We start from the raw sequence: 25,399 nt of genomic DNA, 5'->3' as shown, positions 1-25,399 counted from the left end.
GTGAGCTACACTGCTCAGAATATTATTGCCGCGTTATGCCACACCGCTAGCCTAGGACAAGTCTCGTGAACACGCACTGCCATCGTACTTTATTCGCACAGTACAGCCAATCCACCGTGTGCACAACTTGCGTATGCCAAGAATGTATAACAAGGGAGCTAGAGAACCACGGAGTGTATCAGCGTCTACGTACTATTGGCTATTTCGTGCTATTTCACGTTCTGCACGTTAAAACGGCGATTTCGTTTGTACTTGGGCAAATAAACGTTAAAACTTAACGTAAGCTGCTACGATGAAAGTACTTGGCAGAGTGGGCCGGTCCTGGGGCAAGTTCAGTCTCACACGGTGCCTCAAAGCGCGAGCTGTTACAAGAAGACGACAAAGTGGCACGTGGCGCAAGCGCCGAGTATTTCAAAGAGCTGGTTGGCTTTGTAACGAGACAGGCACGCGTGCGATCGTGACCTAATTCCATGGAGGAAGAGGAGGAGGAAATAACTTTATTGTGCGTCCTGCGAGTTGGTGGGGAGGGCCAAAGGCCCCGCCTAGGTGACGGCCAGGAGTTCGTGGGTCCTGGCGGCATCCTTGGCCTGCTGGACGGCCCATAGTTGATCCTCGAGGGCGGGGCTGAGCAGCGCGGCTTCCCAGCGCGTGCGAAGGCTGTTCCTAGAGGCCGCGTTCTCGTTATTTTTATGTATCCCTCGGTATTCCCATAATATATGCTCCATAGTGGCTCTGGATTCGCATGTGTTGCATTTGTCCGTTTGATATATATCCGGATATATGATGTGCAAGAGCGCAGGATTCGGATACGTCCTAGTTTGTAACTGCGGCCATGCGACAGACTGATTTTTTGTCAATTTTGGGTGAGGTCATGGGAATATGGCCCTCTGTAACCTATAGTGTTTCGTAATCTCATTATACGTTGTCATTCTGTCCTCCCACTCTCACTGGAAAGAAATAAAATGTGTGGCCTGATGTTTAGAGCAGCCGGGCTGTGTTTTCGAAGGCAGAAGCGCGACTCCCACATCAGTCAGACATTATTTCATTTTATTTTTTTAAACCGAGGCGAGACTAGAACCGACCTACATACCACAATGTACCAAGAATGAGGAAAGAATTCTTCGCATTAAAAACAAAACGCACTCGCATGAAATATTGAAGAGGGGCAGCAGTGAGCACCATTAAATTAACAAAGTGAAAAGTGCAGCTTTGTGGCACAGTCAATAACAAAATGTTATCCATCTCTGCGGTGTAGCCGAAAGGATAGCGATTGATAGCATTTTATTGATTGACGGTGTCATAAAGCTGCACTTTTCACTTTGTTAATTTCATGGAGCTCACTGCTGCCTCTTTCCGAGATATTATGCGAGTGCTTTTTCCTTCCTTTTTTTTTTCTCGTCATTTGATCTCTTGTTATGTATTAAACCTATAGCAGCACTCCAAACTTATTGCTTGGCTAACCTGCCCGCCTGTCATTAAAATTTATCTCACCAGTGCGCATGTATTTCCACTATGGGTTGATATTACGGTTTCTTTCTTATACGTTCTTGCAATACGCAAGTTGCGTGCACGGTGGACTGTCGACATGCTGTGTGAATAAAGTACGATGACAGTGTGTGTGTTCGAGAGAATATTGTTCTAGACTAGAGGTATGGCATAACGCAGCACCGTTATTCTAAGCAGTTTAGCTCACAGGACCAAAATGCAAAATATCGTATCTTTTTGTTCACTGCAGTATGTTATCACACCTATTGGTTGCGGTAGCTGTGGAGGAGCAAGCCAAGCCTGTCGAAGAACGTTCGCGCTTTCGTTATTCAGCAAACTTGGGTCATATCGAAGAACGATGACTACCTCACGACAGAGTTTGGGCAGAAACTACAGAAGATTCGCATCGAGTTTGTTACAGTATAGCATAATGCCAAGATCAACTGCACTTTGAGATTTGAGAATTTCCACTATGCGTAGTAGGACATAACAGTGCCCTGTAAGGAGTAAATTATACATAAGATAAGATTATCGTTTTAAGGAGGTTAAGGACATTATAAAACTAGACGTTGATTGATTGCAAAAAGATAAAGGAAAAAATGAACAGGGGGGAGGGGAGAGAAATGGACAGGCTGCGGTAACTGTCCTCCCCGCCCTCTGGTGCAGCTCTGCTGGAAGCTACCCTGCAGCACTTCAGGAAATTGGTCCATGCATTGCCGTCTGGAAAACGCCGCATAGAGCTTACTCTGACTAGCGTACAACGTACGCGACCACAGAGTGCGTTTGCGCGGCCCTATTGCCACTTTCGAACTGGTACTGATTATTAACAGCATATTGTTGCATGTTGCATCAACAAACCAACACGTCTAGCTTCCGGCGCAATCGTCCATTCATGAATTTACAGTCTCCTCCCCTGTCTCTATGCTCTGTGTGCGTTAGAGTGCCCCCCCCCCCCCATTATCTCATTTCCACCCCTTCTCTCTTTTCTTTGTTTCGTTCCTCCTCTTCAAGCGATCAGACGTAGTGTCCCTTTCGGCAGACACAACAACAACGACGACGACGACGACGACGACGAGGACGACGACGATGATGATGATGATGACGATGATGATGATAATAATAATATTAATAATAACAATAATAATAATAATTACACGCAAATATCCTCTTACGAAATTCCGTCTCACGCAACATCCTGACGTGAAGTCAACGAAGTGCTGGCATCTTCACCGCAGTTTCAGTATGCGTGTGGCGGTGCACGCTTTACAGGTGAACGGGAGGGCACGGGCGAGACGTCGTGTGCAGTGGCATTCGCGTCATCCGATTCGCAACGCTGTCATGACGCGAGACTCCACCGCCAGTGTGGCCTTTTGTGGCGTGGTTACTGGCGTCTCTTCGCAGATGGCGCGCGAGTCCATCCAACGTGGCACGCTTGATTGAGAGACGCCTACAAATTCGCCGCCCTGATGCCTCAAAAGAGTATACGAATTTGATGTTGTAGTTGCGGCTCTTTTTTAGACTCCCTGTCAACGCTGGTCAAATCACAACTTCGTCATCTCATCTGCCGTTGCAAGCAGGAGGGCTTAAAGGACATTCGTGAGCAACGCAACACCAATTATTTAGAGTCATTAAGTATAATTTCAAGACTCCGTTGTCGCGAGACATGCTTGCTCACCGGCGGAGAGAATAAAGGTCAAAATTTACGTTCTTGAACTTCGCGCAAGAACTGCATCGCCGGAACGTCCAGTGTTACGTCACAAGTTTCAGAGTACCTTCGCACATTTACCCCGTTTTTGGGGCCAAGAAAATTATCGAAATTCACTACCTTGAGTAACTGGTTCCGTTGGAACGCAATCTAAAATTATTTTTTAATCGACAATATGCTAATTAGTCACGGGTAGACGCTGCCCAAACCATGACTTCCCGGGAAACTGCAACATGACGTCACCGCCCATGTCTTGTTTTCCCTCCTTCATTTGCTTACCAAATCTCTGAGCGCCGTAATACTGGCGGTTTCAGTGTCCCAAAAGTGCTATTCGGGAACCTAGCGTAACTTGGTATATATTGTGTAAACTAATTAATTTATTTCCCTTTAGTGTCACTTTAATGACAGCAATGCGGTTTTAGAAAGAAAGCAGTGTACGAGTTATCGGTCAGGAGTTTGACGGGAAATACACCTGCCCTCGGCCCTCGGCCCTCGGCCGAGGGCCGAGGGTCGAGGGCCGAAACCCTCGGCCCGAAAGATACAGTTCACTCATTTACATTTCTACTCCCACGCACGAACCTTGTTCGCAATGAGACCGTGCTTAAACGGCGGTAGGCTTAAGTGAAACTCAGTACGTCATGTAAGCGGCGAGCATAACTGGTTCGAAGTGTCCCTGTCTTTCGCAGCTGTAGCCTGATCGTGTGACGATTACGAATAATAGCGTGACGTTGGTTCTGCTTATCTTGCCACTACGTACGTTTTTCTTCCTGCGATCAACCCAGTGTGGCCTTCGACGCCCGAAAATGGCCCGCAAACTCCCGTTCCCTCAATCGCTGAACGCGCCGCAGATTGACGCGGCAGCTCGCGGCGCGCGCACCTAATATCACATCTAAAGCGGTCAAGGTTGATGTAATACAACCCACTCTGAAACATATACCACTAATATCCGAGTAGGGCTTTTGCATGACTCTCGTGAACATCCTAAGAAATTCACGAAGGCTGTCAATTCGTATACCCAATTTCTCCACTTTAGATGGTCTAACAGGTGCAGTTTATAGAGCTGCGCGACATCTGTTTTTGGTGCAGAATTAGATTTCTAACATTTGCGCTTCTATATTTTTTGTAATATCAAAATTTTGATATTTGTAAAATAAATTAGGTCATAAACTTAAATTCTGCTTCCTAGAGCCACTATAATTTAGATACCACTCTGAAATGCAACACATCTCATGCAGATACGTCCAGCGGTTGTGGGAAACATTTCAGCGTTTTCCATGTATATCAATGGGTAAATCGGAGTTGCCTCCGAGCTAAAACTTCCTCTTAAGAGGGACTGGGAGTACAAAGGTCAAAATTTACATCCTTGAATTTCGTGCGAGGACTGCATCGCCGGAACGTTGCACGTTATCCCGACCTTCCGTTCAACGTAACTTCTGAAGTACGCCGTGACAACGTGAACAGCTGCAGCGCAGGAGGCCACGTTCACGCGTCGCCCCGACGTGCGGTGTGGTCGCCCGCATCTCCAACAGGAGTAAACATCCTCCCTCCCCTTCAGATGGATAAGAAAGTCCACGGCAGAGGCACGGCTTCAGAAAGCCGAATACTGGACCCTGGACAGCGAGAAGCAGGAAGGGATGGTCAGACGAGGAAATTCGACGGTGACCTTGGCCGGTGTATAATGTAACGATCCCTTCCACTCGATTCCATTCCTTTTATTGCGGTAGCAGTTATATGAACGTCCCAGCGAATTTTCGCCGTCGTCGTCGGCGTTGCCGTGATGTTCCGCATAGGCACCGGTCGCGGACGAGTTCGGACCCGTGGCGCGCTTTCATGAGGCGACGCCGCGAATATGATGACATGCGACGGCCGGGCCGGGTGCAGCAGGCGCAGCCGCCAGCTACGTTGGTTGGTTATGCTCCGTCGTTTCTTCTGCTTTGCCTTGCGGAAATATCCCGTGGAACCAAATCCGAACAAACATGTTTTTTTTTTCGCACGAACACGAAATGTATCCAAACATGACTGTGAAGCTGGTGAGGCCATTCAGTTCTTTCTGTTTTCATCGCGGCCTCACCAGCTATGAACGGCGGAAAAACCTGGATATGTGCGGTTCGTAGGCAACGATAAATACATTTCTGACGCTGCTTTGCTTTTGTCTAGTTGTTCTAACATAAAGAATGAAGCTGTTCATTCACAAGAACTTCGTGTTCCAAGCAAATTGTACGTGTTCAGCAGGTGTGACGGCTCCGGAGCATGGAGACCGAAGGCGAACGCGCGGATTTGTAGTCATCATTTTGCGTTTTTTTTTTTTTTGTAGCGGCTCAGTCTTTTTCTTTTCGGGTACAGGTCCTCTGCTCGCAACTCCATCAGCTGTGGCTGCGGCTGGTACACGACTCTGTACGTGTTCTCTGCTTTGTCGGCGAACGCTAACACAGTGGCGTGTTTGAACTCGCTGTCAACACCGGCCCTACAAGTGCACCGGCCGCCGCCGATAGTTCTACAAAAAAAAAGAAATCGGACAAAGAACGGAAAACGTATTGACACGTGTTTGATCGGCGATACACAACAAAAAGCTAGAGGGATGTGTGGGGGGAGAGACGTACGTCGCTCCTTGTGTATGATTTTCGTGCTGCTTCGCCAATCTACATGCGTTAAATACACGAAAGTATTAATGTGCAAAGCAAAATAACACAAATAACAGCGTATGATATTGTGATGAAGTGCGCGTCTCCTTTAGTCCGGCCGTGGCTGCGCATGGCTGTCCGCGCGGCTGATCGGAATCGTGGCCCCCGCGCTGTATTTTCGAGGTCACCTTCGGCGGGTGCAAAGATCGGGCGACCCGAGTTGGCTGGTCGCTCGTGTGCGCACTCTTCTGACGCACCTAGAGTTGGCGGTCGCGTAATCTCAAGCTTCGGACACGAGTTAAAGCTAGTGGAAGCAGGAAGCGTTCCCTTCCCTCTGTTTGCGCTCTTCTTCACGCATAGGCGGAAAGTTTTCATTTTTCCGGCGGAGGCTGGGGCCAGACCAGCTTTCTGAACCCCATATATATGTATATATATATATATATATATATTTCTTGCACTTGAAGAAACTTCGTGCGACCTCGAAGAATTGTTCACTGAAGTGACGGCCTTATATGAGAATTTAGAACACCTCATAGTAGGAGACAGTTCAATTTCACAGCCTGAGTCCTCTCCCACCACCAAAAATCAGGCGTCTCTCGGTGGTGTAATCTTACTTAGTGTAGTTGTATACTTCGCTATCACTAATACTGCTTCGCTTTTCCGGCGAAACTGCAGCCTCTCTCTCTCTCTCTCTTTTTGTTTTCTTTTTCTGTGAGTCCGAGTATAAGCGCTGTTGCGTATGACTGCTGTTGATTCTGATTTCGAGTGAATCCGGCTTGGCCACATTTTGGTTACTGAGTGAATTATACAGGGTGCCCCAACTATCCCGCACCAAGACTTAAAAAAAAAGAGCAGTTGCCTTACTCGAAGAAAACCTAGTGCATATTGTTTCCAGTACAGTGGAGTAGCCACCGGTAATTCTTTCGTTCCTGAAATTTAATTCAAAATTGCAATTTATTATCTAATTCGAGAAGTAATGTCCTAATTAACAAAGTGTCAAAGAGGCATGTGTAGGCACCCCCAGGCACCCTAAAATGACACCTAACTGCTGTATTTTCGGCGACGTACTAATTGCGTGCGAACCTCACGAAATATGAAAAATACCACGTGATTGCGCTCTCACCCGTATCATAAAGCAGCGCCCTCGAGTAAGCTGATAGAAAGCAACTGCATTGCCGGTCGCAAACCCGAAGAGACAGCGCATCCGCTTGATGTGGTACCGAAGGAGCACCATCAGCAGGTTTCGCGGCTTTGCAGCTACTCCTTCCTCTCTATATACGTCACACTTATTATCCGTCTCTCAAGGCCGACTGATCACATTGATAACAAAAGTTTTTGTCCATTTGTCCGATAAGCGTTAGTCCTGATAACGGAGCGAAGCGCCGCTCTGACCACGCACGAAATGCGAAAAGCAATGGAATAAGCATAGAACGTTTCAACAATCCCGGATTTGCTCGCACCGCATAGAAAAAGTGCGCGCGCAGCTACATTTCGCGCTAGAAGTTTGCCTCGGACCAAAGCCAAATTAAGGTGGCGGTTTTAGTTTTCATGAGTCTGTATACGTGCTGGAAAAACAGGTTCGTGGCATACATCAAAAGCGAACAGACCGGGCAGCGGCCCCCGTGTTGAATAAAGGCAAAACCGATGCGATCAAGAAAGTAAATGACCACTTCTAAATTAGCCGAATTGGCAATAGGAACGCCTGCACAAAAAAAAATCAGATTTCAGTGTGCCCTAATTATCTATGAATTAGTAAGCGCCGTTGAACACCAGCTGCTGCCTAGAAGACGTGTTCGAATAGATCTCGTTCTGCAGCTACGCAGTACTGATTCCGCTTTCTCACATCTTCAGTGGCTTTCTTGATGACCGACGCTCGAATTCTACGGCAGACATCCGTTATGCTTGTCTTTAGCTAATCTGACGTCCATCTCGATCGTGTAAGCACCATCTTTCACATAATCCCAAAGAAAGAAATCGAGTGGAGATAGGTAAGATGACCTAGCCGGCCAATTTACAGTCGCGTGTCTTCCAATCTATTGCGCATGAAAAGTCGCATCCAGCCAGTTTCATGCTCGGCTGCTGCTCTGTGCTGGCGTCCCATCTTGCTGATACCACAGAAGTGGAAGACGTGACAGCGGCACTTCGCTGAGAAACTTATCCACCACTACAAGGATTTCGTACACGTAACGCTGTCCAGTCACAGTGTGATAGAAGATGGGACTGATTATAGCACCAGAGCAAATTACGTACCCCACATTGAACGACCACTGGTACTGGTGCCGATTGCGCTTTACCCAGTGTGCATTGTAGTCACTCCAATAGTGTGCAATATGCAAATTTACCTGGGCGTTTCTGTGAAAATTGGCTTCATCTGTGCACATGATGTTGCTCAAAAAGTCCTGCGACTCATCGGCTTCTCTGAGGACCCAAGTCGAGAAATCTAGACGATTCTACAGCATCAGTGCTGGTTAATGTGGTACGGGTGAAAGGCCGACGTTTCGAATCCTCCAAACTGATGACTTGGAAATTGGTACCTGGGCGGCCACGTCCCGCACGCTAGCATGATAGTTTGAGGTCATAAATGCTAGAACATCCGCACGTAGGCTAGGACTCAACGATGGAGTCCTACGACGCTGTTTCTTGAAGTTGCCGGTTTGTCTCAGGTTTTCATCATTTCTGATGGTAGTCGACGCGTTTGGTCCGCCACACTTCTATGACTGATGTATATTTACGGCCTTCCTCTTGTCATTTGCAGCTCCCAAGGCAAGGACCATTTTTACGTTCTGCGCATTAGAGAAAGACATGGCGACCGGGACGAAACAAAACGCACATTTAAACATTTGCACTGACGTTGTCAATTCGCTTTTGTGGTGATTGGGTTTGTGGCAAAAAAAAAACAAGAACATCCATGCACTTTATCTACGCTAAGACAACAGCTATCACAGCTTGTTTCCAACTAACCCCGAACGGGACGTGTTGGTTCGGCCGAGGCGCGGCTGATAAAGTACTAGCACGATCATGATGTTTTACAGCGAAGCTGTATATGTATATAAGCGGTAAAAGATGCCTCTGTTACGGGGCATAGCACGTGTTATTTTTACAGCGAAGCTGTTTATGGCTAGCCGATTCGTCTGTCCGTCTGTCGCCTGTACGCCGAAAACTCCCCCGGCACAAACCCCATGCGCATGCGCGAAAAAATAAGAGACGCGCGGTTGGCTGCGCCTGTAGTGACGTCGTCGCTCTCCGTCGCAGACGAGCGGGCGCGCAGTAGTTTCTCTCCGGCTCCGAAATGGGCAGGCCACGCGTCATACGTACTCCTGAGGAGCTGGCAGCTTTCGATCAGCAACGCCGCGAGCAGAACCGGGAGTGAGCTCGTCTACGCAGTCCCGATGTTGCTGCCCGGGCACAAGAACAGGCTCGTGCAGCCGAGCGCAAGCAGCAACTGCGTACCAAGGACCCGGCAGCCTACCAAGCCATCGTTTAATGAACCGTCGGGATTAACCCAGTGATAAACACCGGGGCCACACGTTTCAGCTTCGCTGGTTAACCATCTTTACGGAGTACTTGGGCGGTGTTTTTTTTTTTCTTTATTTCCTTCATTTCGTTCTGGCTATAAGAAGGAGCCTGTTCGAAGGCGCTGCTTTATGATGCGGGTGGAAGCGCAGTCACGTGGTATTCGCCATATTTCGCAGGGTTTATTTATCAGTCGGAAAAAAATAGTACGCAATTAGTACGTCGCTGAGTATACCGCAGTTACAGACGCCTCATTGACACTTTGATAATTTTGATAGTACGTCTCGAGTTAGATAATTAATTACAATTACCTGATTAAATCTCAGTAACGAAAAAATTTGTGGCAGCTACTCCACTGTACTGGAAACAATATGGACTAGGTTTTCTTCGAGTAACGCATTGCTTTTCTTTTTAAATCTTGGTGCGCATGATAGTTAATTGGGACACCCTGTATATATTTATAACATCTGCATGCAAGTGACGATGTTTGCATCCCTAATAAATGTTGTAAATTATTAGAAGTGTTTTTTTTTTAATTAGTCAGCTTTGCTTACTAGAAAGAGAAGCAATACTGAGACATATAATTCACGTGCATTTTACACGCCGTTGATAAAAGACTCTGCCAAAGGGTCACTTAAATCAACAGTTTTTTTTTTTCAGGGTCAAAAAAGCACGCAAAGCATTTTAAAGCGAGGTAAACATACAGCAACATATTCATTCTCTAGGCGTAAGCTATCCATAACTTTAGGAATAATGGTTACTTGGCCGGCTCCTTCTCTGTAAATATATCATAAACTTTGTCCTGTGTACATATTTGAACGTAATATTGTGTATGTGCATGGTGTTTACAGTGGAAATTTAAAGCAATGCTGAAGTAAGCAAATACGGATGAGGCCGCCGCCGCTGGTACTTCTAATGCGCTCGCACTCCTATTGTCTGGATTCGCAGAAATAAAGCAAAGTATGAATTAAAATCCGTGCACGTCCGCGCCAGCAATGATGCAGTAAGCTATTAGGCACAATAAAATTTTAGGTGAAAAGGTCGAAGCAAGTCAAAAGATACCTCAAATGATGCGGGTGACAAAAACTCTGGCAATGACACGTTAGGTGGGAAGGGCAGGCTTCGGCATCGCCGGGGGGGGGGGGGGGGCTGAGACTCTTTCCCCCGAAAAACTACGGAGGGGGCTTGGGCCCCGGAGCCCCCCGTAGTCGGCGCCAATGTCATCACGCCATATTTGTGGCAGCCACTGTACACAGTCTTCGAGTGAAATCTGCTCGTTTGACTGTGCGCAGGTAACGCCATGATGGTTAATTCAATTAATGAGCGAATGTTACTGCAATTTATATGGCCGATAAAACTGAGAACCTTACTTCGTGTCGTTGCCTAATACTTTGCTACTGCTATTACAGCTTCCCCTTTCGGGCGCAACTGTGCCTTTTACTGAACGCGGATAAAAAAATTGACCTCTGTGACGATGGGTGCAAGCGAAGCTTGTGTTGACTCGTTTAATGCTTGTTTTAATGCGTATAAGTTTAGTGTAACTTTGTTTATTACTACAGCGTGCGATACACTATATGACTTTTGAGTAAGTATAGACGTTTTCATAGGGAGAGGAGGATAGGGCACGCGGAGAGCCTTTCCTCCTCTATGGCTTGGGCGATCCGGCGCGGCGCTGCTTGAAAGTGTTGCTGTCGCGTGCTGCGGAACGATTTCGAGATGTTTTAGATCGTACTTTGTGAAATTTACGCCATGTCCGTTCATATATGGTCGTCAGGGAAGCCTTTCGGTGGATCGGTAACTAGAGTAGGCGGAAATATCTCTTGGCGCAAAAATGTGACGCACTTTATCAGCCGCGGTGTACGCACATTATCAGTCGCGGTGTGTGTATGTTGTTACGTTTCGCCTACGACGCGCGGTAAAGCCGGCGAGGATACAACAGACGCCAGGGCTTCGTTCAAAGCGGCAGACATTTTGGCCCGTTCGGCGCCGCCGCTACGCCTCCCTGCCAAGCGCGTCCAGGCATGTTCCGTGCCACGTGTCTTCATGTGCGTGTGTGAGTGTATGTGCATATTGGTGCCCACGCTTGTCGAAGCGCGGCAGCCGGGGAGAGGAGCTCCCAACAACTGTGAAGCAAGGGGTCCGAGCGGCGCCGACACGACGGCTGCTCCTCCTTCTCTTCCCATTGTGCCCACGCTTGTCGAAGCGCGGCAGCCGGGGAGAGGAGCTCCCAACAACTGTGAAGCAAGGGGGTCCGAGCGGCGCCGACACGACGGCTGCTCCTCCTTCTCTTCCCATTGTGCCCACGCTTGTCGAAGCGCGGCAGCCGGGGAGAGGAGCTCCCAACAACTGTGAAGCAAGGGGGTCCGAGCGGCGCCGACACGACGGCTGCTCCTCCTTCTCTTCCCATTGTGCCCACGCTTGTCGAAGCGCGGCAGCCGGGGAGAGGAGCTCCCAACAACTGTGAAGCAAGGGGGGTCCGAGTGGCGCCGACACGACGCTGCGCCACCTTATCCCATTGTGCCCGAGCGGCACCGTCACGTGCTCGTCTATAGAGGGGTTCCTTCTTGCCCTCAACTGCGAGAGTATAAAAGCAGCTGCCCCCGGACGCCAAAAGAGGGCTCCGATTTCTTCTGTTGAGTTGACCTTCTGTTGTGTTGACCTTCTGTTCTGTTGAGTTGAGTCTTCTGTTGACCGAGGCGCGGGCGGTGCGGACGGCGGTACGGACGCTCCTGTGGTCGAGGCTTCAGCGACTTCGTTCGTAGCTAAGTACCTTTTTATCTTTATTAGCTAGTGTTTTGAAGTATTTTCTGTTGCATGGAGTAGGGCGCAAATTTTGAATTCTTGGTAAGAGTAGCAAACGCACCGGCTTTGTCTAGGTCTGGCGGCTCCCCCGTTAGGCCTAGTTGGTAGGAGGGACCTATTGATAGGCTTCGTTAATTATTTCATCTAGCTCCTCAGATTCTTGCATGGGGTAGGGAGTGACAATTCTTTATTTTAGTTTGGGATAGCGGTCGAGGTCGGCTTTGTTTGAGTGATTTGGCGAAGTTCCTCGTTGGGCCTCGGGACGTAGGCCTAGCGATGAAATCGAAGAACGCGAAGGCCGCGGGGGACGGGGAGCAAGTGCAGTGCGACGAGTGCCTGCGATGGTGCTTCCTCGACGAAACTAAGTTCCAGAATTTAGCAGACGCGGAGGGGTCTAGCTTCACGTGCAGGTCGTGCGAGGGCGTCAGGGAAGCCGTCCAAAAACTGGAAGGGAATTGGGCGGCTAAGTTCGACGAGCTTAAGGCAGAACTGAGGGAGGAACAGGAGAAGCGGGTAGCACTGCAGGCGAAAGTTGACAATTTTGTCAAGGTGGAGGTGGCCCAGGCCGCGCAGTTAGTAAGGACCGTGGCCGAGCTTGAGGCAGAAAAAGAAAGGAGCGCCGAACTGGAAAGGCGGCTCGACGCGCTGGAGAAGCGGGCAGCGGAGAAGGTCGGGTCAGGACAACAAAGTGTTGGCAAAAACTCGGAAAGTAGGGTAGACCCTACAGGCGAAGCGGGAGGCAGGGAGCCAAAGCAAGCCGTCGTCAGCTCGCCGCCGGTGACACGGCGTAGTTATAGTGAAGCTGCACAACGCGCCCCGAGTGAGGCGACGCTGCAGCCACAGGGGCGCCAGCGGGCGCAAAGGGAGGGGCAGCAGGCACAGGCTGCAGTCGAACGGTTTGCACGTAGAAGGGTCCTGGTGATAGGGGACTCCAATGTGGGGAGGGCCGAACAGGGCGTGATGGCGAGAGTGAAGGCGGACGGGCGAGTACAGGTGGAGGTGCAAGCGGGCAAGGGTATGGCGGAAGCAATGACCAAGGCGCGGGAAGTAATTGGGGTCAGCACGGAGAGCGACAGCTTGGTCATTATGCATTCTGGGCTCAATGACGTGCTTAAGGGGAGAAGCCAGGACCTTGAGAGGCACATTGAGACTGGGCTGAGTAAGCTTAGAGAGGCCTCCGGGAGGGTGCATGTGACCATATGCACTATCCCAGAGGTTCAGGGCCAGGCTTACCAGGTAGAAAGGAGGGTGGTTGAGGCCAATCGGGTCATTAGGAGTCTGAGCGGACGACTCGGGTACAGCGTGATGGAGGTCAACAGGGACGTGTACGGAACCGGCTTCCGACCTTTTGTGCAGGATGGTATTCACTACAGTGGTGCCACTGGCAAAAGGATAGGGGGCAGGATGGGTCGCCAGGCAACAGCTTTTTTAGGGGGACCCAGAGCCCTGAAAGAAGCAGTGTAGGCGTGGACGATTCGAGGCAGGAGCCACAAACACGCGAACATCGGTACTGTAGGAGAGGTGACAGGAATAAGCGCAAGAGCCAAATTAAGTCAGACATAGGGTTCATTAACATGCAAGGTGGCAGAAATAGACTAAAATGGGAGGAAATCGAAGAACAACTAAGGCAGGAGAACTTAATGGTTTATGGGTTTGTAGAGACACATCTTAGGGACATGGAACAACCGCCCTGTAACCCTGATTATGCATGGGAATACTGCAACAGAGTGCAGGGTAGCAGAAAGGGTGGGGGAATTGGAGCATTCATTCATAAAAATACAAATTGGCAAAGGGTCAAACAGGAATGCAAGGAGCATTTATGGCTAGAAGGAAAAGTAGCAGGGGCGAAAACACTTCTGGGCTTTGTATACCTTTGGACAGGATCAAATGCTAAAGAGGAAAACAAAAAAATGTTGGACTGTATAGCAGCGGACATCAATGAGCTAGGAAAAGGATGTGAAGTAATTGTATTAGGAGACATGAATGCGCATGTTGAAGATATGGATGGGTACACAGACTCCACAGGTAACATGCTGCTGGATATGTGTGAGAGGCTTAACTTAGTTGTCTGTAACTCTACTGAAAAGTGTGACGGGATCATAACATGGGAGGTAGGGGGTCGACACTCGACAATAGATTATGCGTTGATGTCACATAGGCTGTACGATAGATTAGGAGCCATGATTATAGATGAACAGGGCTCCAGAAGTATAGGTAGCGACCACAAACGTATCAAGTTGAGTTTTAAGAGGGAAACTAAAGCACGAACGACGCGCCAGGAAACGCCAGATGTGATTTTTTACTCAGAAGACGAAGTGGAAATAGCGGCCAAACAAATTGAAGAGGAAATATCAGAGAGTACTGAAACTGATTGGACTTACCCAAAGTTAATGAGACTATTTGAGCGTGAGCTAGGTAAGGCGCGAGTCAGGAAAACAAGGCAAGGGATACGAAAACTCAAGAGCTGGTGGGATGAAGAAGTTAAGAAGGACATAAAGAAACGTCAGGAAGCCTCCAGGGAACACAGGTATTCCAAAAGTAAGGGAGAACCTGAAGCAGAAGTAGAGAGGAAATGGGTAAACTACATAAAATGCAAAAGGGAAGCATCTTATTTGGTCAACGAGAAAATCAAGACAAAAGGGTCCCAATGGCTGTCAAAAATAAGCAATAAAAAAGATAAACAGGCAGCTAGAAAATTCTGGCAACATCTGAACTCCTTGGGTAATAGGACAAGCCTAGAGCAGAGGTATATAGTAACAGCTCAAGGTACTCGGTTAGAAGGAGAGGCGGCAATGGAGCATATAGGAACCATGATGAGGGAAAAATTTACAAAACAGACAAATGGTACATGCAGTACGTCGGAAAGGGATAGCCCGGTCAACCCACTGCTTTCGCTTGGACAAAAAGAGTGGGAAAGGGCGGAGAAGAGGGTACCAAGTAGCACATCGGCAGGCCCCGATGGTATTCCAATTATGTTAATAAAGAAATTGGGCCCGAAATCTAAGAAAGCATTGAGGGAGGTGGTGAGCAAAATGCTAGTGGATGGTAAAGTACCTGACGAATGGAGGCTAAGTAGGATGAGAATGATATATAAGGGAAAGGGGGACAAAGCTGACATAAATAACTACCGGCCAATAACAGTGACGTCAGTGGTTTACAGGGTGGTTATGCAGATTATAAAGGACAGACTGCAGGCATGGGTAGAGAACGAGGGGGTACTTGGAGAGCTACAAAATGGGTTCCGGAAGCATAGGAGGCTAGAAGACAATCTGTTCTCGCTAACACAGTGCATTGAAATAGCTGAAAAGGAACACAGACCCCTATGGCTGGCTTTTTTGGACATCAAGGGAGCCTATGACAGTGTACTTCAAGAGGGCTTGTGGGGCATTCTGGAAACTTTAGGAGTGCGAGATGGAGTAACCAATTTCTTAAAAGATATCTATGAACGTAACCGGGTGATTATACAATGGGAAAAGCAGGTTTCGGAGCCTGTGATGATTCGGCGGGGGCTTAGGCAGGGCTGCCCATTGTCACCTCTGATGTTTATGCTGTACCTACAAGGTCTAGAGTCCAAAATACAGCAAAGCGGACTCGGCTTCAACCTATCATTTCTCAAGCAAGGAAAATTGATTGAACAGTCATTACCAGGACTGATGTACGCGGATGATATTGTATTAATGGCTAACAATGCAGAAGATCTGCAGGAATTAATGGACATATGTGGTACAGAAGGAGACAGGTTAGGCTTGAAGTTTAGCAAAGAAAAATCAGCAGTCATGATTTTTAATGATAACAGTTGCGGCGAGCATAAGATACAGGAGGCCACGCTGGAGATAGTCGATAAATACAAGTACCTTGGGGTGTGGATAAATAATGGCATTGAGTATCTGACAGAGTACGAAAAATATCTAACGACTAAAGGTAACAGAAGTGCAGCGATTATGAAGAGTAGGGCACTGTGGAACTACAATAGGTACGAGGTAGTACGAGGGATATGGAAGGGGGTAATGGTACCAGGCCTGACTTTTGCCAATGCAGTTCTATGTATTAGAACAGAGACCCGGAAACAGTTGGAAATTAGGCAACGTGGTGTGGGTAGGCTCGCTGTGGGAGCACATGGCAAGACACCAAATCTTGGAGTGCAGGGGGATCTGGGATGGTCTTCTTTCGAGGGCAGAGAGGCTAGTAGCAAGATAGCATTTGAGGAGCGATTGAGAAAAATGGGGGAAATTCGGTGGGCTAGGAAGGTTTTCAGTTACTTATACACGAGGAATGTTGACACGAGGTGGAGGAAGCGAACTAGAAAATTGACAAGCAAATACTTGGGAAGTAGCGGGGGAACAAGTAAGGAATCATCTGTCAAGAAAAAGGTTAAGGAGGCAGAGAGGGGTATGTGGAGTACAGAGATGCAAACCAAATCGGCATTGGAGACATACAGGACGTTTAAGCAAGAAATAGCCAAAGAAAATATTTACGATAACTCTAAGGGAAGCTCATTGTTGTTCGAAGCCAGGACGGGTGTACTGAGGACTAAAACGTACCGAGCCAGATACCAGGAGATAGATTTGGTGTGCGAGGCGTGTAGAGAGGAGGAGGAAACGGCGGAACACCTGATACTTGCTTGTAAACAACTTCACCCTGCAGTTGAATCTAACGGGGAACTATTCAAAGCCTTGGGTTTTAAAGACAGTGAAAGTAGAATAGACTTTGAACAGGTAGAAATAACTAAACGGAGGCTATCTGATTGGTGGACAATATCAACGCAAAAGTAAAGGAGTAAATACATAGGTATGCATGCATATAGAACCATTAAAGGCTAGGTGGCGCGCGCCGCCGCCGCCCGATTCAAAGGGTTGAGCCACAATCATCCATCCATCCGAGTAAAGTGCACTCCCGTCTCTCTACTTCGGTCAACCTGACCGCCAACTCTTTGCGATGTTAAAATAAACAAGTTGTTTTGTTGTTACCAGTCGACTCATGCTTTGCCGGGACCTTCGGATGCTTCCAGTTGTACCCCAGGCCGCCAGGCCAACGCTACCCTTGGGGCTTGCGACCCAGGTGCAACAACGGGCGTCAGCGCCGAGTTCCCAACAACTCGCGCCAGCGGTGCGACCACAACAATGTCTTGTGAACTATTTTGCTTATATCGGCTTTAATTCAACAAAGAAAACCGGTGTCTCTGTATTAGCAGCATGAAATGGTAAATCTCGCTATTTGATCGCTTGGCGTAGGGAGTAAAACATAAAGCATAAGAGCGCATGCTCATGCACGGCCAACCTAAGGCAACCACGAAACACCTAAGCGGCAGGCGCTATCAAATATTTGTGATGCACCGGCATCGTTCTCGCGCATTTCAAGTCTAGTAGGCTTCAAATTACCATATATCTACGCTAGCCTTCCTGCATGAGGCCGATGGCGCTGCTCAACACAGCGATCATGATCGCTGTGTTGAGCAGCGCCATCGTGCTGGTTCACCAACCGCAGTGCACTGCGGTTGGTGAACCAGCACGATATACATATGTAAGCTGTGCGCTTCGGCATTGCCTTTTTGGCCTGTATACAGCTATAATGTATGAGAGGGATCGCATAAAAAGAATGCGATGTATATTTTTGAGGACAAAGTTTCCGTAATACGTGTGAGTGCGTCGTAGAGAACGGAACGAACACAACCGAAAAAAAAATTCGGTTATCATCCTCTTTCTCGAAAAATCAAGAGAAAACGGGCTAACGCCGCAATACGACCTCACATAGTCACGCCGCACAACGTTTATAAATATATAACCGCCGATGCCGTATGCTTGGACCATGCGGCATATAGAACAAAGATATCTGTAATCCAGCACCTACCACTGCTTAAGACGCTCGCCCAGTTCGTAAACAGTCCCTTTGTTGGACAAACTTAATTCAGACTGTAAGGTATGCTGCTATTACTTGCCAAAACTATTTTATTTAGGGGCGGAAACCTCATCCATGGAACCAAGTAGTCACGCAATGTAACCTGCAGCGAACAGTTTGAACGCTTGTCAAAGTATAACATCAGAGCTCCTATCGTAGCAGAACGGTACCCATGCGGTTACGATCGTCGCGTATGTTTCACGGCTCCTAAACCGCAGCTTAGAAATAGAGGATAATACTGCAATAAGGTCACATTACTGATTAGAACATTCAGAAATACACAACTGATCTCTGAGGCTGACTGTAGGCTCAAATATGCGCGCGCACATCGCATTGCGTGTGCCGTCCACCTCAACGCCAGCAGAAACTCCGGTTATGACGCCTTGAACCACTTCAGCACGCCTCACAGAACCGTTTACCACGTAGAAGACGCACGCCATACTAAATGGACCGCACGAGCGCGAAAAGAAACGCCATTTCACCCAAGCCAGTATGGCGCTGCTCATAGGCGGCGCCACTGCGTTCACAATAAGGCGGCGCCTACGAAAGAAACGGTCTCTAGAATCGTCACAATACAACACTGATAACTTGATTTGGTTTCCATTCATTGTTTATTTATTAGACGGTATTGACACTACAAGTGAACATACTCTCTCTTAGCTCGAGATCCGCGGTTCTTCGTTGTCCCTCCCGGCGAGGTCGGCACGTCGACGACGAGCCCTTTCTCGAGCGAGTTCCCGGCAGCGTTCATCAAACGCCGCCTGTTCTTCAGCCGCACGAAGCGCGGCCGATGCATCGCAGCTCCGATAGTGTTGTGATGCGAGAAACACTCGTTGCGCTCACGTTACCTAGACAAACGACTCCTATTAGCGGAGAGAATGACGTCAGTATCGCGGCGGCGCAGATTCTCCGGTAAACGGGTATATTGCTTTCTTTATATATATAGCAATCCCTGCACTTGCGCAGCTCTGAGAGCAACTGATTTTTTTTTTTTTTTTGCGTTACAACGCCGGCGCAGGCTAGCGTATACAAGCTTTGCTTGAAAAATGCTACCTTCACTGTTATGACATTTGAGCGAAGATAAAGCAAAGGTAAGCCCAAACTTTTCTAATGTTGTTCTAATAAAAACACATCGTTGTAGCCATTGCACATAATCCCATCGTTACATACATACATGACAATTTTTTGAGGATGCATATAATACACTCTGCGCAACTTCCATAATACCAGAAGAGTTGACTGTTGGGCTAGTTGGTCGTCCATATTTGAAATAGTAGCTTAGCGCGAATAAAACCACGGACACAAGGAAGACAGACAAGGACAAGCGCTACTCACAACTGTTTAATGGAAAGAAGGATAGTGCATATATATATATATATATCCTCTTGCCACGCAAGAAGTTAAATTAGGCATCCAGTAATGTGATAGAAGGTTCACTCACACATCTATCTCTATTCTTCTTGATAATGAAGGCCTCAAGAGCGAGCCTGGAAGAGGCATTGCCGCTCCTGCCAAGAATAGTTGTCGCAGAAAATCGAGCGTCGCAACCACACGCGGTAACATGAGCCACCAAATGTGCGCCCTTATCCTTTTTTTCTTTAGTTTTTGTGCATGTTCCCTTAAACGGTCATTCACACAACGCTCGGTTTGATCAATGTAGAGCTGCACACAAGGGAGCAAGGGAATTGCATAAACAACCCCTCTGGAGCACTCAACAAAGGGCTTCACATGCCTCCTGTGGCAGCCCTGCCTGCTCTTACAGCAAACTTGAGAACACAGCTTCGAAAGCTTGTTGGGCGCAGAGAAAACCAGAGGAATCCCATGACGGTTAGCAACCTTTTTAAGGTTGTGTGACACCTTGTGTACGTAGGGAATAACCTCTGGTCTTACCTTCGGTCGTTTGACCTCTGCTCTCGCCCTTCGTGCTCCAAGCTTTACTTTTTGCAGAAGAGACTCTACTATAGTGTTGACGTCCGTCAAAGGCAAACCAGCTGCCAAAAGGCATCCAACTTGGTTCGTAAAACTAGATCGCTCTACACTGGTCAAACCGAGCGTTGTGTGAATGACCGTTTAAAGGAACATGCGCAAAAACTAAAGAAAAAAGAGGATAAGGGCGCACGTGGCTTATGTTACAGTGTGTGGTTGCGACGCTTGATTTTCTGCGACTACTATTCTTGGCAGGAGCAGCAACGCCTCTTCCAGGCTCGCTCTTGAGGCCTTCTTTATCAAGAATAGAGATAGATGTAAATTTATCACATTACTGGATGCCGAATTTACCTTCTTGCGCATCCGCGTTTGATGTGCATGTACCGGCTACTCTTCTGCTTGGTAGGCGCATGCGTGACAAGAGGATATATATATATATATATATATATATATATATATATATATATATATATATATATATATATGCACTATCCTTCCTTCCATTAAACAGTTGTGAGTGGCGCTTGTCCTTGTCTGTCTTCCTTGTGTCCGTGGTTTTATTCTCGCTATGCTACTATTCCATAATACCACCTCGCTTCCCTTTCCGCAATTAGGCTGCATAGAACATTTAACAGCATTTTAGTTATCCGTGGCGAAGCTCTACTTCCGAGCTTCAAGCCTACAGCAAGACATCTCTACAGCCATATGGTACCATGCATCCAGCTCCAAGCCTATATCTTAGGCATTCCTGCAGCTACATCGAAAAGAAAGTAGAAATGTTTTCAGCTCTCCAAAAGGCCATACGACTGTTCCTGCATCAATTCAATCTTTTATGAATGATTCAGTTTCATCCTCATGCTCAGAAGGTGCAATGTTGATCCTCTCCAAGTGCATCACCATATATCAAACTCAAGGCGTCGTTAAATGTCTAGAGATTTGATGTAATTTACGTAATAGTTCTGTGGAAACCTGCAAGGTAGAGAGAAGTAATTAATAAAGGGAAAATGACATCTGCCCAAACATAGCTATGTGCTACAAAGGAAACGCATATGGGTTCCTCGAAAGAAAAGCCTGGCAGATGAAGAAAAATTTGTCCTGGTCCGGGAATCGAACCCGGGACCACTGCCCTTCTGGGACAGCTGCTCTACCATCTGGGCTAACCAGGCGGCTAGCAGATGGCAGGCCAAAGTCAAATTTATCAACAACTCGAAGCAAAGGCAAGAGTTTGACGTAATAGTTCTGCAGAAACCCACAAGGTGGACAGAATTAATAAAGGGAAAATGAGACATCCACCCAAAGTAACAAAGTAACAATTCACATGCGAGTTCTGTAACAATTTACAGTTACAGAACTCGCAGCACTGTTCAGGAATCATCACATTCGTGGTCCATCTTCAGCGTCTCATGTGGCCGTTTCACCATGGATCTAATGAACAAGTTCATGACATCACACACCACCTAGTAATCAGAAACATGTACATCGCTTTGTCAGTGGTGATGACCGCATGGATATAAGGCCACCTGATGTGCCTTTGTTGGTGTCCACTGTATACAAATACCATTGGTGAGAACTGATGCAGCTACAAGACTTCACTCAATAGCACATGAGCTTACACTGGCACAGTGAGGCTAGAATTAACGAATTTACCAATATCTGCCTTCGTACCTTGAATTTGCATCTGCAGCTCCATCCTCTGCCTGGGAAACCAAGAGCTGAAGCAACACTTCTGCCCCACCTGTGGCTTGGTATGACATTCACAAACGCCTATTTATTGCCCATTGGAATGACCAACATATATAGTACTAAAATTTAACCAATTGCTTTTACGTTAGTTTCCTTTCATCTTTCAGTGTATCTTCTGGAGCGTTTCACACATTATCTTCACTAAAGATTGCTTCACAAAATTGTCGATTATGTTCCCTCATTTTCTTTTGATGACATCAGCAGACACACTGAAAACTCGCTCGATGTGCATACTGGAGAAAAGGGCGGTGTTTGAACAAGATTGAGGTTACTCAATGCCGCTATGCTTACGTTTGGGTACTCCATGAAGCACAACACGTCATTACCGCTGGAGCTCCGAGAAGACACTCCCGGCACAGCCAATGAAATGCTAAGAAAAATCGTCCTAGGTGATTTCCTAGCATCAACGTGCGAAGAGGCCGTAGCTATGTGGCAGTGTGACATATAGCAGCGCGACAGTTCAATGCACTGGCCAACATCTGTAGATGGAACATTAAAATGTGGAAACATATACCGAGCACCCGGGTTTGCCAAGCTGTCTGCACATGTGCATGCTGCGTGCCACAACCACACACATTATACTGTAATTGCCATCAAATTCAAATGCTGAGAACTGCGTACATGGAACAGCTTGTCTCATTAATATAAAGCAATGACAATTATAATGACGAGTCACCACAACACCGGGCTAGTACTTGAACGTCCCAGTGGAGTCTCAAATTGTATTAGGGGGAGGAGTTATTCTGGAAATGTCCACCTAGTGGACATGTCCATTTCATCTGCTGCTGAAGTTCTGATTGGCTGGGCTGGGGGCACCTGTCTCCTCCTCACATGTATCCCAGCCCAGCCAATCAGAACTTCAGCAGCAGACGAAATGGACATGTCCAATAGGTGGACACTTACCAAATAGCCCCCCCCCCCCACCCGGAAAAAACTAGAAAGACGAGCACAGCAGAACACATGTGACCATTCGTGTTTTCTTTCGCTGTTCTCGTCTTTCTTTAGCTGCCAACACATCATACAGTACTCTCTTACCCCTTCACAGAGTAGCCAGCCAGTCTACATATTGTTTTTCCATCTGTTTTTTCCTCTCTCCTCTTGTATGCTTTCTGCAAGACTGCTGGCTTTACAAGCACACAAAATGCTGAAATTCTGCACACCATACAGATAAACAAGACTTGGCAGGTATACAATGTAGGATCTAGTGCTGTTGACAACACACATACTGACACATGGCAGTGCACAACAGCAGCACCATCTTGCATCACATCAAATATTGATTTAATTGCCAACAGAGTGTAACTGATGCATACATTGGTTGTCAGTAACTAAAGATCTACTTGGCATAAATCATCAATGGCTTTGTTCAATGTATGTTGCCACCTGTGACAAAGAAATGTAGTTAATTCGACTTGGCAAATGCAAGAGAGACTAGAGCAAGAGTGCAGAAGACTTCAATAATGTAGGTCTGCTACCTCAACTTGTTCAGTTGAATGAAATGTCTCCAGCCATACAAGCTTTTTATATAGTACGTAAAAGTGAATGCAAACAAGGCCAAGGCCAAAGGTTCACAGGAAGATGGAAATGAAGTGGTCAGAAGGTGAACATAGAAAGCTTCAGGCTTAAGCCAACGTTTAGACAAGGATACTTTTCGTCCGGGCCCTGTTGAAGTTCCCTTATTAAAATCCCTAGTTCCCCAACTGCTCATCATATAAGTATGTGGTTGCACAAACAGCTTTACTATTTGAGGCTTTCAAATTTGCCTCTTTTAGCATCAACGAGTAGACGAGATCTGTCCCGGGCTCATCCTACCATCATCGCTCATCCATTCCACAGTGTATACTGTTGCCAGAATCCATTCACTGAGCTGCACATATAATTTTCAATAATAACAGATCTTTAATAAAAGCTTAGTACATGCACATGAAGCAAAATAAATCTCCCAAAGAGCCTTGCTTTTGAAGGACAATATTACTGACATTAAGAGCTGCTGTCAAAAATCAAACACATAGTGATCAATGAACAACAAATGAAGTGTTTTTATGTTAACCTTTTATCTCCCAAGTCCTTCACACCCAGATAAACAGATGCAATTTCCCTAATTTTCCCTTCTCTGTTGCCTGCATTATCGTAATTTGAAAAACATGCACAGTCCCTCACTGACGTACATACAAAAATGATGGAGAGGTTACGACTGGGTTAGGGACAGAACATTTAAGATTAAAAGGAAGGTGTGAATTCATTTGAGGACCAAGCACAAACAGATTGAGGATCGAAGAAAAGACAAATGTTGGCACTATATTTTCTACGACTGTCCCTCATCTGTTGGCACTTGGTCCTCAAGATGAATGTATAACGACTGGCCCAGGTTTCAATTCTTTCGAAGGTGTGAAGTTGGGCATGAAACATAACAGCCAAAAGGGAAAATAATGGATACCTAGGGAAAAGAAGTTCGAAAGAGGCCGTGGATAGAGGTAGTAGGTAGAGAGTACAGAAAATTCACTGATAAAGGCTGGCTTTGGTCGACGGGAGACATGTGTAACTGGAAATATCCCAGGAAGGTCTCCTTCGGCAGGATTAAAGGGCCAAACACCTGGTTTGAGCATTGCAAGTAGACAAGCATGGAGCATAGATCAAGCGATGACGATTGTGCCTGCAAAGTATTAAATCAGCATATCCTGTGGAAACAGATGAATACTAACAAATGCCTGCACACTTTACTCGAACAAGCCACTTGCTCTGCCTATGAGATGACATCACATGTATGGTGCTTCTGCATGATACATGCTGCGGGGCACAAATGGCCAGCAGTGGCTCACAGAACTCGGGGATTCTTGTGAAACGCAGAGTATGCAGAATTGCCTGTAGAAATGCCTTATGTAACAAGAAAAACAGACAGAAAGATACATATAAACCATCGATAATGATTGTCAAAGACAGCATTAACGTATTTTGAGTATGCTGAAATTCCAATAAGCAGCATTATATATCAACCACCTGAACGACGAAGCATGGACAAGTGCATGACACATCTGCGAAAAGTGTGAGGTTATACAGAGGACTCCACCATACAAGCTCACCACATGACCCACTCGACTATAGATTATACTGTCTCCAGCGTCAAACCAGTTTACCATTGCACTGTCTTCGGGATCAGCCCCACTTCACTTGACGAGAAACCCATCCAGCAGACACGGCAAACCCAAGGGAGGAGCACAAGGAGAGCATTGCCCTAAGAATGAACCATGCACTTGAAAGCATATATTTGTTGCAGCAGGAATATTTAGCTACTGTTTGTTGTATGTTTGTGAAATTCTGCTGAGTAGAAAACAGGTCGCCAGCACAACTGTAGGGGTAGTACAGACGGCTATATTAGCGAATTCATTATATGTGTACCATCCTGTGTTGAGCTATACGGCAAGGCAGCCATGGTCAGCAAAGACCTGGAAGGTTCACCCCCCCCCCCCCCCCAAAGGAAGCTTCACTTTCTTAAAAAGAATATGCGCTTGAAGGCGTATATTTGTAGCAGTGAGAATATTTACTTATCGTATGTTGTTTCTTTACGTAATTCCTCACAACAGCTGCTAGAGTGCTTCGACGAAATCACTGGACTTTGCCTGCATTTTAAAGCGCATGTAACGAGCTGTTTCATGTGATTCAGATAAGCGCAACACCACTGTTAACTACAAGTCTATAGAAAACAGAGCTG

The sequence above is a fragment of the Dermacentor variabilis genome, unplaced genomic scaffold, assembly GCF_050947875.1.
Source record: "Dermacentor variabilis isolate Ectoservices unplaced genomic scaffold, ASM5094787v1 scaffold_18, whole genome shotgun sequence".
NCBI lineage: Eukaryota > Metazoa > Arthropoda > Arachnida > Ixodida > Ixodidae > Dermacentor > Dermacentor variabilis.
Note: the sequence above shows the minus strand (reverse complement) of the source record.